We start from the raw sequence: 13,037 nt of genomic DNA, 5'->3' as shown, positions 1-13,037 counted from the left end.
AGGCAAATTTTTTGGTAGCCCTGTACTTCAATGCTTTCAAGAAAATTCTATATTCTCATTTTCTGGTTACTGGTATCCAAATATGTTAACAAATAAGCCATAAAATTAACTTATTGGCTAACCATTTTCTAAACTTATGATCGTATATTTGGAAAAGGAAAATCACTCGTATTTTCTATCCTCTCCTTTTACCCGTCAAGTGTAGAGTCTCGTATCGAACACTTTCATATCTTATGGATTTAGGACATCGATAATCAATATCAACTACCCTTTTGACATCTATAGTTTTGATCTTTTAACAATTGGTTTAAAAACATCAAGTATATAATGACTTCAAACACGATCTTTTCATAGATCGTTGTAATTTGAGATTTGTAATACACAAAAATGAGTGTTAGACTCTTAAAATTAAGAAAGAGTATGGTTTCTGAAGGGATTTTGATTGCTGTTTCTGAAATGAGGCGTTTCATAACAATTTTATTTATACATATGCTATTACAATGTTAGATGTCCCCACTTAATTTTTTTTATTAGTGAGCTTTTCAAAATATTAATGGAAACTAGGAAATATATTGTATCTTCAACGGTGTACTTTTGTGAAGAATCAAATGACCAACTATATGAGAGATCAGTTGATGAATAATTACTTCATCAGATACATAAAGGAAAATGTTTTTTATAGAGTTTTACATATCGAATATTTTTGATAATGTTGAAAATGAAACAATCAAATATATAACAAAAAATCAATAAACAGGTTTAAATCATAGATGTTAAAGTGTCTTCTGGTAAAGAAAAAGAAAGAGATGTAAAAGTGTCTTCAATTTTTTTATACACATATAATTGCATAGTTTTTGTTATTTCCAACTTTTTACTTAAGATGTTTTCTATGGACTAATGTTAGTAAATTAGTGGCTTGTATTAATTTTGACGGTTTGAGCTTTAAGCTCTTTGTTCTTCAGCGTTTCTAAGCTCATCTGGTGTGTTGTCTTCTTAAAAATACATTAAAATGTACTTTTTTAATATTTTGATCGTACATATGAAATATTAATTATCTGTTTTTAGGTGTCCTCGTGAGCTTAGCTCAGTTGGTATAGACAATGCATAATATATGCAAGGTCTGAGGTTCAAACCCCAACCACCACAAAAAAACATTATCTATTTTTGCGATCACTTTGGGAGTATTTTGGATTGTTGTTCTTCAATGGTTATGAATGTTATCATTAAGCACCTATAACCTGAAACTGCTCCATCTTTTAGTAAAAGGAGTATTTGACGCACCTATAACTTGATAAAGTGAAACTTTTATCTTTTTTATGGTTGAAAGCAAATAATGAGAATCTAACTTTTGATTACCCTCTTCAAAGTTTGAGTTTTGTACCAAACTTTTGTTCTTGTTCGTCCATTTTTGTGATAACTTTGATTTTGTTCTATAACTGTTGTAGCTTCATGAATTATATCCTTACACTTATTGTGTTGGTTAGGATTCTGAGTTGGTAGTCATATAAACACCATTGCAATATAAATAAACATCCAAACGCCTATCCGTCACTACTCAAAATTTCTAGATATGTCATAGATGCAATCACGTTATTAGGCAGTAGTGTACAATTGATTTAATAGGTGCAATCTCAGTCTTCCAAACACCATACCAATGTAAATAAACATCCAAATAACACTCTAGAAGTTTATATCCGCATAGAGCCTCATGATGTATTCAAATTTTGCAAAGTGTCTGAGAGAAAATTAGGTAACTTTTCAAGTGAATGTGGTCTAGAAGTTAATCGAATATGTGTTGCCTGTATGAAGTTTTAAAATGGGGGGTGCAAAAAGCCGCATCATTTCGTATGCTTTCAAAGTCCATTATGAAATTCAAATCAATAGTAAGTAAGTCCATAACCATTACTTACAGAAAATTGCTCTTCTTCCTTTCAAAATTGCTAATTCGTTTATCTTAGCAGAGGTTAACTCACACTCGGCATTTGTCAGCGTGAGTTAACTTACGCTGATACTTTTAAGACCGGTTAATCCAACTTAAAAAGTGATTGAACCGATCTTAAAAGTGTTGCGTGAGTTAACTCACACTATCAAGGGAATGAGAAAAAAAGAAAGGGAGAAGAACAATTTTCTCACTTATAAACTTGCATGGAAAAGGATCTCCATATATGAAAATCAATTTAAGTTCTGAAGTCAAAATCAATTTTACTTAAAAACAACCAAACATTTGAAAATCAATTCTACATTTTCAGAATCAATTTTAACCACTATAAAAGTGAAAGCAAATATACAATGTATATACAATGTTCAATTTTTGTTTCCAATTGTCAGAGCTGCTCATATGAAAAATTGAAAACAAATTTTGAAAGTGAAATTCTCAACATACAAAATACATGAGAAATAAAAATTTGAAAATCCATTTTTAGTTATAGAAATGATAGTTGTACAACTATTTTATGATAATTTTTAAAACATCTCTCTCTCATAATCTCATTATGTTTTTACTCTCTCCATTGTTTTGATTTTCGTGTCAATATTTACATTTTTTTTAATATTTTTAGTTGTTTCATAAATTGTCCCAAAAATAACTCTTCAAATAACATATTTCTTTTAGTTACTTAAGAATGTTGTTCAACTCTCATGTCATGCAGGTGTTGAATAAAAGGGCAAATCAGGGAAATTGCGTGTGAGTTTTACGGTTTACCACTTATTCTAATGGAAAAGGTCGGAAAAACTACTTTGGTTGAGAATCAATTTGAAAGATGGATGCAATTTTTTTTTAATGAGAAGCTAAATTGAACGGGTAACCAAACACAACATTAACTTGAACTTTCATGTCGCATCTTGTAAGAGAAGAAGCCATTTTATGTATCTTAACAAATTTTCGATGAAGATTAATTTTAATGAAAGAGAGGAGAAAATTAGTACTTATAAATAACACGATAAGCCAAAAAAACTCTTTGCATTTTCAAGGGTGGGACCCACGATCATGAGCGTGTTTACACTTCACTATCGCAAGATAATAACCTTATTCCAAAATTCATTAGATAAAGGACCACAGAAAAGTGGTACATAGCCATAAGGGCTGAAGGGAAAGCTTGCTGTTATGTTACCCTTGAGCTTGACTGACAGGGACAAAACATTATACATTCGGTTCATATATATATATATATATATATATATATATATATATATATATATATATATATATATATATAGTTGTTCTTGTTGCTCTAATAATGCAGAAATATAGAGGTTAACAGGAAATTTCACAATTTTATATATAAACTGAGAAAAGATTACAAGGCGGAAGCAAAGCGTGCTTCTGAAAGAAAAAAAAACTTCCTATATATAGGAAAAGAGGTCCACTATTTGAACCGGTAAAAGGCGACCTGAACATTCGGTAGCCAAAAACAAACGACAAAACAACATTATTGTTAAAGCCGGGTGCACAAAGGGCCCCATCGTCACTTTGACAATAAATACAACAAGACAAACAACTTTTACAAAGTTGCCAAAAAGGTAGAGCAAAAGAAAAAGCTAAAGCTAAAACTGATTACGACTAAAGCAAAAGCTGACAGGGACATATTGTCCACCAAAAGATTCTTTGAGATAATTGCGGAGGGAAATTATTTGGCCTTGCTAGCGACAATTTCAATCATAGAGTCCCAAATATCTTCCATTGTTGGATCTGGTTGAGATTCACCAGGTAGAACTTCTTCGTCTTCATCAATTTCTTTGGATCCTTTTGATGAGACTGACATATTATCTTCTGGGAAAGAGCAGAAAAACTGATCTTTCATGAAGTCAAGAACTCTGACCTTAATTTGATCATTAGTCTCTTGAGGATATTTCCTCTGAAAATAAGTTTTTACTTCATTCATAGAGAAGTTTTGAGTGTTGGAATTTTTAACACTCTTGACTTTATCTGATGAGATAGAAGCCTTAATTTTATCAACCATAATTTTAAGGTCGTCTGGACTCATATTAGTCCAAAATTTATAAAAGAAATTTCTTTGGAGAATAGGAACATTAAACCTGTCTTTAGAGATAGTGATATTCCATCTCCAAATCCATGGAATTTGAAATTTACAGAAAAACAGACAAGGACATTGTCCTGTAATAAGTTTACTAGACGCAACCTTTTCAATTAAAGGGCTAGTATTACACCAAGAGGTATACAAATTTTGAATTTCTTCAGGTAGAATTTCTAAAGATGGACCAAATTTTTGCCACCAAGAAAAGAACCAGTTTGGGATAGATTTTTCCACAATTTCTGGGTTAATAGAAAAGAACCAAGAATGCTTGTTCTTAGGATTCTGGTAATAAAACATTTGGGTAAAAGCGTTAACATAATCCCAATAGTTGAAATTAATAGGATTGTTTTGACTATCTATAATAGCCTTTTCAATATTTGGGTTAATTCCCCAGTCTTTAGGAAGAAGAATTTTATTAATATGACATTTAGAAAAACTTATAAAGTCTTTAGTATTACCATTATGGTGATTATGAGTAATGGTAACTGACCCTGATCCTATCAAGAGCATCTCAAGATGAGGTCTAGATTTTCCAGCCATTCCTGGATAGCCTCTAGTGTCCAAATACCTGTCTTTAATGGACCAACCATCACTATTATTTAGCGAGAGGTCTTCATCATCAATATACATGATGGTTTCAACAATAGGATTTTCTAAATACTCTTGGGAAGATTCTTCTTGAGTTATTTGCTTGTAAGAAATATTCTTACTCTTAGAAGTCGAAGAAGAAGATGCTTCTTCTTTTTCCTTTTTCATATTTGAAAAGGTGGGTCTTCCTTTGTTGTATTGCACAACAGACCAATCTCCTATTACCGGAACATTAGGAGTGGATTGAGCTTGAGGCAACATATTATTGCTCCCTTGATAGCCTCGACCATATTGGCCACGGCCTCCTCTTCCCCTATAAGGGGTTGTCATATCCCTGCAAAAATTCACGAGTTAAGAAATCAGCAAGAGAGTTATTTTCTCCTTTAATATATTGAATATCAAATTCAAAGGCAGATAATTGAGCTTGCCAATTAGCAAAAATTTGTTTTGCTACAAGATTCTTAACATCTTTTTCAATAATAGGTTTTGTCGAACTACAATCAATTCTAAGCAAAGACTTTTGATTAAGTAAATCACTCTGAAATTTAGAGATGCATTTAATAATAGAAAGCATTTCTTTCTTAACCGTAGAATACTTAGTTTGAGTGGGATTCCACTTTCCTGAAGTAAATCTAACTAACACTTCTTTATTAGAAGTAGGGTTAACTTGTTTAAGAATTCCCCCATAACCCAAATTGGAAGCATCAGTTTCAACAATTTTGAAATAATTAGGATTAGCTAGAGAAAGGCAGGGTAAACACTTGACTTTGCTCTTAATCCTTTGGACAGCTTGAGTATGTTCATTAGTCCAAGGTTTAGGTTTAGATTTTAATCTATTATACAGAATAGCTGTATCTTTAGCTAAATACTCATAGTAGTCTGACACATAGTTAAGACTACCTAAAAATCTTTGTAATTGAGTTTTATCCAGAATAATATCTGGAAATTTAGAAGCAAATTCAATACTTCTATCAATAGGAATAATAGTTCCCTTATCAATAGTGTGACCCAAAAACCTAATCTTGGTCTGAAAAAGTTTCATTTTGGGTGCAGAAACAACAAGCCCACTACGCTTAACAACTTCTTTGAAAATTTTCAAATGTTTAACATGTTGATCTATAGTTTTTGAAAAGACTAAAACATCATCAATGTAGACAATAACAAACTCTGAGTATGACTCGAAAATATCATTCATAATTTTTTGAAATTCTGATGGCGCGTTCTTTAAACCAAAAGCCATCACCAGCCATTCAAACTGACCAAAAGTTACCGAAAAGGCAGTTTTATATCTATCCGATTCCTTAATTTGGATTTGCCAATAACCAGACTTCATATCAAATTTTGAAAAGATAGCAGCAGTTGCTAATCTATCTAACAAATCTTTTTTGTTTGGAATAGGATACCTAATCCATCTTAACACTTTATTAAGGGGTTTATAATTAATGACAAGTCTAGGAACACCACGTTCCTTTTCAGCTGCGTTATTAACATAAAAAGCTGTACAACTCCAAGGGGATTTAGATTTTCTAATTAATCCCTTGTCAAGAAGAGATTGAATCTCTTTCCTACACAAATCTTGATAAGTATCATTCATTTGAGCCAATTTGGCTTTAGTAGGAATTTGACTTTCATTAAAGTTATCAATGTAAGGAAGAGAAACCATATGTTTCTTTCTATCCCAAAAAGCATTGGGAAGATCATTACAAACTTCATTTTTGAATTGAAGCTCTAAAGACTTAATTTGTCTTTGTATATCAGCTTTTTTAAACTGTTCCTCTATATTAAGAAGATTTATTTCTTCTTTAAGAAAACATATTTGTTTTTCTTTTTTGCTAAGAATATCCTTAACTTCATTAAGCATCCTAGTGTGAGGATTAGTGATAAACTCAAAAGTAATTTCTTGATTATCAATTAAAGTAGTAATTCCTTTTTGATCAATATTTTTGATAGGCATAATATTATGCAAAAAGGGAGTTCCTAAAATAACTCTATGAATTAAATTTTTTACCAAAATAAAATTAGTTGGTAAACAAATATTTTGGTTGCAAATATAAGCATTAGAAAGTTTATAATTAACTTGAAGTTTATCTCCTCCAGCTTGGGTTAGAGATTGAGTAGTTTTAGAAAAATATTTTGTAGGAATAATTCCTTCCTGAATGCAGTTCAAATCTGCACCACTATCAACCAAAGCAATTTCATTTTTAAGAATATATTCTTTATTAATAACTAAAGTAATTTTCACAAACCATTTTTGTGAAGTAACTCTTTGAAGAGTAGTTAAAAAAGTATTTTCAGATTTTTCTTCGGAAGTAGAAGGTTTAGAATTTTCAATTTTAGGAATGTCCTGAATAATTTCCTCAATCTTTAAAGTTTCTAATTTAGAAACTCGCTGAGATAATATATTATTATCTCTTTTTATCTGAGATATTTCACCCTTTAAAAGATTAATTTCTCTTCTTAAATCATCAGTAGAAACAGGTGTTTCTTTAATATTGGTTTCACGAAATCTAGATAAGACTTCACTAATTCTATAAGGTGTCTCAATAATTTGAGGACCTTTATCCTTATTAGAACCATCTTTAATAAGAAATTCTAACATTTTTCTTTTCAGATTATTGTCTGAAATGCTATCAATAGCTTTTAAAGCTTCATCATGTTCTGCAGTTAGAACATTTAAACCATTCATTTTGACTATTTGTTTCCAATAGTCTATTTCTTCACTGCAAAGACAATCAGAGTCTGAGCTTTTATTAGACTCGCTATCATTTGAAGAATCATCAATTTGATCTATGACTTCATTATTATCTTCTGATTCATTATCAGAATATTTAAATAAAACTTTCTCAAGTTGAGATCGAAGATTATCATCTTCTATGTCGTTAAGCTGTTTTTTAGTCCAGCATTGAGTGGCATAATGACCAGCTTTACCACATTTATGGTAAGTAATATCTTTAGAAAACTTATCAGCTTTCCTTTTGTTTTTAGAACTAGGAAAATTTTCCCTAGACTTTCTTTTAGAGAAATTTTCTCTATGTTTCTTCCTATTAGAAGACTTATGATGTTTCTTTCTCTTAGTTTGAGAAGTATCATTAGAAGAACTAATTTTCTTCTTATTCTTTCTTTCAACTGCAGGTTTACCTAAGTCGAAGGCAAATTGTTCACAAAATTCACCTAATTGGTGTTTCTCAGTTAATTTCTGCTTTTTAAGCTGATTCTTTAACTTTATGTCATTACATAAAGAAAGGCCTTCTTGAATACAAGTATTCGTAATTTGACCATAAGTTAATTCTGGGTAGTTAATATTTATCCCATCATTTCTATTTCTTAACGATTGCCTAATTTTTTTGGCAAAAAGATGAGGTAAGCCATCAACAAATTTAGCTTTCCAATGACTGCTATTAGGATTTTCAATCATAAAAAGTCTTGATAGAAAGGTATCCTTGTACCATCTAAAATGTGTCAAAGAAGGACAACGTAAGTTTTGTAAAAGAGTGCAAATACGCTCTCCAACAGGTATTCTAGTACCAACAAAATTGTTTATGATAGAAAGACTTAGAGTATAAACTGCGTCTTCTTCATTAGTATTAGTCACAGATCATGTGGCTTCATTTTTAATGATCTTTTTATGAGAAAGAATTTCTTCTCTTTGAACATCTGTGAGATACCAATCCCACCAACCTCTAAGTTGACCAACAAAACCAACGGTTATGAAACTAGCAATATTTCTATCAGAATTTCCTTGCTGTTTACAAATGGTAGAATACATAAGCATTTTTTGAATAACCGTGACAATTTGTCTATCATTTAGACCGTCAATGTTCCATTCATAAATGGATCTACCCGAGTACGAGTTTTGAACAATATCCTCATTTTCTTCAAAAAGCAAATCTTGAGGAGAAGGTCTATCGTAGTAAATTTTATCAACTCCGCGTTTAGTATAAACGGTATTAATATCAGCCTTTTCATTAAGACTAAAATCATTAAACATGGTAGCAAGTTCATCCACATTCTCAAAATCTTTATTATAGTTTTTGGATTCATTATTTGAATCATCAACTTTGGAAATAACATTAAGATTTAATTTCTTAAGTTTCTCGTGTAAAGTATTCATAAATTCATTAGAATTATCATCAATTTTGAAATTCTCAATTTTAGTGGGAGGCTGAATTATAGGAGTCTCACTAATTTGGTCATAAAAACCTTTTGAACTCGTAGGTTGCTCTTTTTTTTCAAAATTGTCAATAATAATTTTTTGATTGTCAATATTTTTTTCAACCAAAAATTTTAAAAAAGCAATATCGTTATCAAGAGATATAAGTTGATCTCCAATACGAGTCAAATAAGCTTTAGAAAAATTTTGGGCTTTAATTATAGAATTTAACTCTTGAAGACTTATAACTCTTTGACCCATAAGAGATTGCGAATAAGCAACAGCTTCAACATCTTTTCCAAGAATAACAATTTTTTCAGGAGGAAAAGGCATATGAACAGGTTCATTTTCCCCGGCAATAAACCAAGGCCTGGTCTTTAAAGTTAGAATTTCACTTTCAGTTTGATTTAAAAAATAGGTTATAAACCAATCTATAAATCTAACAAAATCCTGAGTTTTGTTAAGATGTTCATAATAATTATCTTTAATTTTTTCACGTTCCCAATCTGGGAATTTCTTAAAAAACCATTTTCTAAAATCAGAATATTTTTCCATCATAAATTCATCATTGATGAATTTTCTCCATAAACTATTGGGCGTAAGATCCATAAAACAAGAATTAAAAATCTGATTCAGTTGGGGACGTTTTACGTTCTTTATGACTATTATTAGTCTCATAAATTCCATAAGGAATTTTGTTATCACTCATAATTATATGATCAACAGTTTCAGAATCATCTTTAATTTTAGATGATGAAACTTCTGAAAAGGTTTAGAGCTGTTACTTCTGCTTATTATCGTGGTGCTTTTGGTGCTCTTGTTTATGATATTAGTAGGAGAGGAACGTTTGAGAGTATTAAGAGGTGGCTTGATGAACTCACTAGTAAGTGTTTCTATTACTCTTACTTTCTTTCTTTGAAGCACCGACACCAGACACGATACTGACACACAGACACATAGTAGTTTGAGAAAATGACATAATTCAGTGTAATTACATGTGTCGTACTGTATGGTTGATATATATATTATTGACTTTTTTGAGTTTGATTTGTGGACTAATTTGCCTATTTTTAGGAATATGTTCTTGAATCTTGCTTTTGGAGATTCATTTTAATTTTGTTTTTAAATAGTATAATTTTCTAAAAAAATTGTTTCATTTATAAATTACTATATATGTTTATTGTTTATGTAAAAATGGTGAAAAGTGCTTATAATAAGGGATTGCGTTTTTTTTTCTTAATTTTTTTTTTTTTGCGGAATGAGAAAAACCGATTGAGAAAAGAGAACTTACCTTTTGGTCTAGTATCTGGTGTTTAGAATTTCACCCTTACTTAGTGAATAAGTGGAATCTCGCGGTTTGATCCCTGACCCCTACATATTTCAATGCATTGTATCTACTAACTGAAAAATGTGCACTGAGACGAGATTGGGGCGCTTTTATTCAAGAGTAGACTAGGTGAACGTTTGATTCAACGATTTAATTAAATTTTTATGCAAGAGGTGCTTTTACAACCAAAGAGGTTAAGAGGGGATATAGATGGAATAGAACTTTGTGTAAGGTGTGGATAAGTTGCATTCATAAGCTATCATATGACGATTGTGAACTTAAGTTATACATATATTGAACATTGTTCATTTTTGTAAGGATTTAACTATTAAGTTTACTTTTTATACACTTTCCTTGTATTGATTAGCCGAACTCGATTCCTGTGTGGAACAACAATTCTTGAGCAATCCTGATTTATCTCTCGGTCGAACTCGGGATGAGCAGGACCCCCTTCCCCTAGGGTAACACACAAAAAAATAAATAGATTGTATGCCTCACAATAATAATGCATTGTCAATAAGTTATAAATTGCTGTATCATTTAAAATGTGGGCTTTAATCTTATTTATCTGAACAATCATACATGATGATTTGTGATTGCTCAATAGTGTGTATAAGATCTTTACACTCACTATGCATACAAATTAATTCCTTAATTAATATGCTTTCACATTATAAGAAATTTTTTGACTAATAAATTAAGATATTTGCTCGAATATTTAAAATATATTACTATAATATGGCATTATGGTGAGATAGGATTGTACACCAAAAAAATATGGTCAGATAGTATTATATGTGTAAAATTAAGTTATCCTATAAGCGCATTATTATTTCACTCTTCATATAAGCACTTCCAAATACCTAGTAATAAATTATCATATAGTATTATGTTATTCTTTCAATATAATGCGCTGATCTGGATTTTTTTATTTGATTAGAATTAGGATAAATACATTTGAATTTGGAAGGATATCTATCTGGTTTTGTTTCCTTCATGATATGAATGGGAGTTACCTCAGTAGTGGCCTAAAATTTGCAAATCATTAAAAAGGGACACTAGGTTATTCTATTTGATAAACGGTATATGATCCCTGTTTTTGCTAGATGTATGTATGTCTCCCTTTGATCCTCAACACCTGTTGCTTAATTAGCATTCCCGTGACCGTAGATGAGAGATTTTTATGGATTTTTCGAAGTTAACAATAAGATATACTTTTGTAGAGAACTTGCAGATATCTTTTTAACAAGTTGAACCACGATGAGTGGTTCCTGACTGACTGTATTGTGAATTTTGAAGATGGAATGCTATTGTGTGCATATATTCTTAACTATGGACAACGTGAACTTGTTATATAAACTTCCATTTGCTTTATTCAACGTACATTGTCCTCTTTATGTTATCAATTGAGTTTCTCCATTATGCATAGTGTCATCAAATTAATCCTTTTTTGTTGGACTAAGAAATGAGTATAATGGAACCCTTAATCAGGGCTAATTTGATGGTATTTTGTATGATAGATGGAGTAAAATGATCGGGCTTTGCATTATTGAGGATTAAATAGATGTCACTGAAATGTTTGGAGAACCTAACTGATCATACTTGCATTATTGACAGCCTAAATTGATGAAAAAACCTCGAGTACCAAGTTATACTTATTTGATACTTGTGACGGGAAATGGATAATCTGCAACAATCACGGATCTCGACTGTTGGATGAGGATAAGACAGCTTGTATTTTAAATTTGATTTTGTGATGTCAAAATAGAAGCTGTCCAATCTTCATCAAACAGTTGAGATCTGCTGATGTAGTGACTGCAGGCTAAGTCTCGGTCTAGCTGATTATGTCTGCTGCTTGGGTCAGTCACAAACATTTCGAAGAGATAAACTTTTAAAACTTGGCTTTTACCTTTGACGTTTTACTAATAACGTGCTATAATACCCTTAATTTATATCAGATATTTGCTTTCCATAAAGTTTCAGTTTCATATCAGAGTTTTTGATTCTTTGCATAATTGCAGCTCAAAATGATAGCACCGTTGCGAGAATGTTGGTGGGAAATAAGTGTGATTTGGAGAATATCAGAGAGGTGAGCATAGAGGAGGGCAAAGCTCTTGCAGAAGAAGAAGGTTTGTTCTTTATGGAGACATCGGCACTCGATTCTACTAATGTCCAAACGGCTTTTGAGATTGTCATCCGTGAAATTTACAATAATATCAGCCGCAAAGTCTTAAACTCCGATTCCTATAAGGCTGAATTGTCTGTGAATCGAGTAACCCTGGCTAATGGGTCTGGATCAAAGAAAAGTATGTTCAGTTCCTGTTGTTCTTGATGAGCTTTTTAGCTTTAACTTTGAATTGATACTTTGGATCCTTCAAGAGCTGTATGTTGTTCTATAATTTTTTTTTCTTTTGGGTCATTTTCCCTTGCTACTATTTCTTGGCATTATGTATTTGCCTCTTCTGTTCCTCCTCAATGTTTTTAGTTCTTATGACCCTCATCCATACATTCTGAAAGAAGAAAAGAAAAGAAACTAGAAAGTTTTTACTCTTCCATGAAACTATAACAATATTTTCATGATAGAAATTATGGAGTTTTAGAGGCAATTTTTTTGGTAGATCTGTACTTGAAAGCTTTTAAGAAAATACTATATTCTCATTTGCTGGTTACTGATATCCAAATATGATAACGAATAAGCCATAAAATTAACTTCTTGGCTAACTATGATCAAAACTTAAGATCGTATTTTTGGAAAAGGAAAATCTCTTTTATTTTCTATCTTCCCCCTTTACCCGTCGAGTTTATGAGTCTCGTATTGAACACTTTCATATCCTATGGATTTAGGACATCGATAATCAATATCAACTACCCTTTTGATATTATAGTTTTGATCGTTTAACAATTGGTTTAAAAACATCAAGTACAATGACTTCAAACA

At 31.2% G+C, this 13,037-nt stretch overlaps 1 pseudogene across 1 annotated transcript; it reads left to right on the top strand.

Annotated features, from left to right (window-relative positions):
* Positions 1-9,525: 9,525 nt before the first annotated feature.
* Positions 9,526-12,705, top strand: LOC146906808 (ras-related protein RABA5b pseudogene; annotated as a pseudogene). Its single transcript, XR_015020173.1, has 2 exons — positions 9,526-9,655; positions 12,121-12,705. The product of XR_015020173.1 is annotated as a ras-related protein RABA5b pseudogene (transcript).
* Positions 12,706-13,037: the final 332 nt, after the last annotated feature.

The sequence above is a fragment of the Medicago sativa genome, chromosome 7, assembly GCF_051527215.1.
Source record: "Medicago sativa cultivar Bolivia chromosome 7, Bolivia_mono, whole genome shotgun sequence".
Classification (NCBI taxonomy): domain Eukaryota; kingdom Viridiplantae; phylum Streptophyta; class Magnoliopsida; order Fabales; family Fabaceae; genus Medicago; species Medicago sativa.
The sequence above is the reverse complement of the archived record's forward strand: the minus strand, read 5'-3'. Positions and strand labels throughout refer to the sequence as shown.